Here is a 5106-nt window from a genome sequence, read left to right on the forward strand (position 1 = left end):
ATTTTAGAAAAGGCAGAGGAACCGGAGATCAAATTGCCAACATCCACTGGATCATGGAAAAAGCAAGAGAGTTCCAGAAAAACATCTATTTCTGCTTTATTGACTATGCCAAAGCCTTTGACTGTGTGGATCACAATAAACTGTGGAAAATTCTGAAAGAGATGGGCATACCAGACCACCTGACCTGCCTCTTTAGACACCTGTATGCAGGTCAGGAAGCAACAGTTAGAACTGGAACAATAGACTGGTTCCAGATAAGAAAAGGAGTACGTCAAGGCTGTATATTGTCACCCTGTTTATTCAACTTCTATGCAGAGTACATCATGAGAAATTCTGGGCTGGAAGAAGCACAAGCTGGAATCAAGATTGCCAGGAAAACTATCAATAACCTCAGATATGCAGATGACACCACCCTTATGGCAGAAAGTGAAGAGGAACTAAAAAGCCTCTTAATGAAAGTGATAGAGGAGAGTGAAAAAGTTGGCTTAAAGCTCAACATTCAGAAAACAAAGATCATGGCATCTGGTCCCATCACTTCATGGGGAATAGATGGGGAAACAGTGGAAACAGTGTCAGACTTTATTTCTGGAGGCTCCAAAATCACTGCAGATGGTGATTACAGCCATGAAATTAAAAGACGCTTACTCCTTGGAAGGAAAGTTATGACCAACCTAGATAGCATATTCAAAAGCAGAGACATTACTTTGCCAACAAAGGTTCGTCTAGTCAAGGCTATGGTTTTTCCTGTGGTCATGTATGGATGTGAGAATTGGACTGTGAAGAAAGCTGAGCACTGAAGAATTGATGCTTTTGAAGTGTGGTGTTGGAGAGGACTCTTGAGAGTCCCTTGGACTGCAAGGAGATCCAACCAGACCTTTCTAAAAGAGGTCAGTCCTGGGTGTTCTTTGGAAGGACTGATGCTGAAGCTGAAACTCCAATACTTTGGCCACCTCGTGTGAAGAGTTGACTCATTGGAAAAGACTCTGATGCTGGGAGGGACTAGGGGCAGGAGGAGAAGGGGATGAGAGAGGATGAGATGGCTGGATGGCATCACTGACTTGATGGGCATGAGTTTGTGTGAACTCTGGGAGTTGGTGATGGACAGGAAGGCCTGGCATGCTGCAGCTCATGGAGTCACAAAGAGTTCGACATGACTGAGCAACTGAACTGAACTGAACTGAAGGCTATTCAGGGGTCTTTAGTAGGACTGACTAAAATTATGTATTTGTGTTTTTTTTCTTTATTCCATGCGTATGTGTTCAGTAGCTCAGTCATGCCCTACACTTTGCCACCATAACGACTGTGGCCTGCCAGCCTCCTCTGTCCATAGGATTTTCCAGGCAAAAATACTGAAGTGGGTTGCCATTTCCTTCTGCAAGGGATCTTCCTGACCAAGGGATTGCGCCCGGGTCTCCTGCATTGCAGGTGGATTCTTTACCACTGAGCCACCAGGGAAGAACCTTTGATTCCATAAGTTACCCTAATTCTCAAAAAGTATATATGCTTACTAGTAATTGTGCCATATTGACTCCCAAATTTTATTGAATCATGATGCCTTAATTAGCCAATTTGTTATATGTAGTTTTAAATCAAGATGTCTTAAAACTTACTAGCTTAGCAAAGGACACATTTAATATATTATTTACTGAGGGTTTCATGAGGGCTTGGCTGGACTAGTTTTTAGGTCTATGGTATGGATTGAATCACCCAATAGTATGATGCTGGCAACTGATCTCTGCTGGAAAGTCACTGCTGGCTATGCTCACAATCCTGGCATCCTGGCAGGGATAGTTGTAAATGTGAGTCCTCTAGAACTCTATGTTTGTCTATGTAATATTAAGTTTTATTTACATAGCCTCAGCAGTGCAGCAGTTGTGTTTCATAAATAAGGGCTCAGGTAAAAGAGCAGAGTGGCTGATTGTGGTTACTCTATTGATATTTGTCAAAGGTGTCATAGGGTCAAAAGACAGAGAATGCAGACAATCATTAAGATGGAGATCATTCACAGAAATAACCTGTGGCCATTTTTTTAGCACCACATACATTTTTCCAGTAGTCATGGATGGATATGAGAGTTAGGCTATAAAGAAAGCTGAGTGCTGAAGAATTGATGCTTTGGAACTGTGGTATTGGAGAAGACTCTTGAGAATCCTTTGGACAGCAAGGAGAACCAATCAGTCAATCCTAAAGGAAATCAGTCCTGAATATTCATTGGAAGGACTGATGTTGAGGCTGAATAATTTGGCCACCTGATGTGAAGAACTGACTCATTTGAAAAGGCCCTGATGCTGGGAAAGATTGAAGATAGGAGGAGAAGGTGATGACAGAGGATGAGATGGTTGGATGACATCACCGACTCAATGGACATGAGTTCTAGTAGGCTCCGGGAGTTAGTGATGGACAGGGAAAACTGGTGTGCTGCAGTCTGTGGTGTCACAAAGAGTCAAACATGACTGAGTGACTGAACTGAGCTGAACATATTTCCTGAAGCACTTTTAATTTGACTATTGTGACAAAATTAAGTCAACTTTCCAGTATGGGCTTCCCTGGTGGCACAACTGGTAAATCATCTGCAATGCGGGAGACCTGTGTTAAAGCTCTGGGTTGGCAAGATCCCTTGGAGAAGGGAACAGCTACCCATTCCAGTATTCTGGCCTGCAGAATTCCAAGGACTGTGTATCAGTGGGGTCACAAAGAGTCAGACATGACTAAGTGACCTTTACTTTCACTTTTCAATATCTATTTTTTTCAAGAACTTCTAACGAGGTTTTGCATTTTAACTTTTGAATGTTAGACAATTCAGATCTAATTTTCTTAATGTTTATATTATTTTGACCCTTATAAACATGTAATAACAGCTATTTTAGTTCATCTGCCTAGCAAACCATATGTCCCCTTCTTCTCTTAGGCTCCATGAACAGTGCTCCAACATTTAGCATTGGTCAAAGTGGGTGACACACCTTTAAAACAGTTGGGGTATTTTTAGTCAACAATGTCCAAGTTGCTCTACTCCATGCTAGAACCTAAAAATGAGCTTTCAAATAGTGTGTACATGCATATATGTGTACTTGTGTGTGTCTGTGTGGTTCAGTCACTCAGTTGTGTCCGACTCTTTCTGAGACCATGAACAACAGTACAGCATGTGTCCCTGTCCTTGACTAGCTCCTGGAGTTTGCTCAAACTCATGTCCATTGAGTCAGTGATGCCACCCAACCATCTCATCTTCTATCACCCCCTTCTCCTGCTCTCAATCTTTCCTAGCATCGGGTCTTTTCCAGTGAGTCAGCTCTTCACATCAGATGGCCAAGTATTGGAGTTTCAGCTTCAGCATCAGTCCTTCCAATGAATATTCAGGACTGATTTCCTTTAGGATTGAGTGGTTTGATCTCCTTGCCATCCAAGGGACTTATGAGTCTTCTCCAGCACCACAGTTTGAAAGCATCAATTCTTCAGTGCTCAGCCTTCTTTATGGTCTGTGTATTATGTGCAAACAAATGGCTTCAGGGTTTTTCTTGCTTCATTTTTCTTACTTGTAATCACATGCCTTGCACTTCTAATTTCTCAAATAACCATTTAACCCTGATGGCTAATATGACTCATGTTGTTGTTCAGTTGCTAAGTCCTGTCCAGCTCTTTCCAACCCCATGAACTGAAGCATGACAGGCTTCAGTGTCCTCTACTATCTCCTGCAGTTTGTTCAAGTTCATGTCCTTTGAGTCAATGATGTTCTTCAATCACGTCATCCTCTGCAGCCCTCTTCTCCTTTTGTCTTCAGTTTTTCTCAGCATCAGAATCTTTCTCAATGAGTCAGCCCTTCCCATCAGGTGGCCAAAGTATTGGAGCTTAAGCTTTAGCATCAGTCATATGTTGTCATTAGCATATTATCAAACGATGTCATATCTATTACCAAAATTTAATTTAGGATGCTTATATTATCTCTAGGTGCAGACCAAATATCTTACTATTTCCAACTCTTCAGTGAAAGATTTGTCTGAATTCTGAACATTCTACACGTTGTTCATACCCGTAACTCAAGGTGACACAACAGTGTACCTATAGTTCCAGTCTCACCTGTGGTATAATCATACATTCAGGAGTTTTGAATGAATGCAATTTTTGATGAAAATGGAAAACAAGTCAAATATTACTTATATATATGCTATGTACCAAGATTTGTGCTAGGAATTTGATATTTAACAGTCACTACAAATCTGTGAATCTTCCTAGTTTGTGCTAGTGGTAAAGAACCTGCCTGACAATGTAGGAGACACAAGAGATGCATGATGGATCCTGGGTTAGAAAATCCACTGGAGGAGGGCATGGCAACCCACTCCACTATTCTTGTCTGGAAAATCCCCATGGACAGAGGAGCCTGGAGGGCGACCATGGGGTCGCACAGAGTCAGACACTACTGTAGTGACTTAGCACGCACTCAGAAAATTGAATTAAAACTGTTCTGTACCATTTTCTAGTTCAATAAACTAACCACAATTATATTAATTCAATTTTCAATCTATGTTTGTTTGTCTTCATGGCCACTTACCTTATTTGGGGGACACAAACGTATAACATTTTTTTGTTGTTGTTGTTATTTTTCGGCTGCAGTACAAACCCAAGCACCAAGGCATTAAAATGACTTAATCATGGAAGAATCAGTATGTGAGAAATAGGTTTTCAGTATTTCAGCTGGCCAAATGCCTTCTTAAAGAATAAGGATTCCTTTGCAGTATAACTGGGGAATTATATTAATGCATGGCCAGCTTTCCAATACAGAAATAGTAGACCAAAAAATCCAAATTTTGACAAATGTATACATAGACAAAACTGGAGAAACATGCATGTACAGATATGTTCATCCAAGTGATGCAAATTGGAGAGTTTCTGGGGTTTTGAAATGCCTGTTCTTTAGCTGATCTGGGTCAATGAAATTAACAAAAATGTGCACTTGCACTTGCATATTCTACTAATTCATCAGTGTTGCTATGTGGAAGAAGCATGGGCTTAGATAAGGCATTGGCACTAATTCTTATGTCTTATATGAAATTTCCATGGAATTTAACAATCTAGTGTTGGATTGTGGTTTGGCAGATTCTAAGTATACTTGCC

This window comes from Bos mutus, chromosome 20, assembly GCF_027580195.1.
Source record: "Bos mutus isolate GX-2022 chromosome 20, NWIPB_WYAK_1.1, whole genome shotgun sequence".
Taxonomy (NCBI): domain Eukaryota; kingdom Metazoa; phylum Chordata; class Mammalia; order Artiodactyla; family Bovidae; genus Bos; species Bos mutus.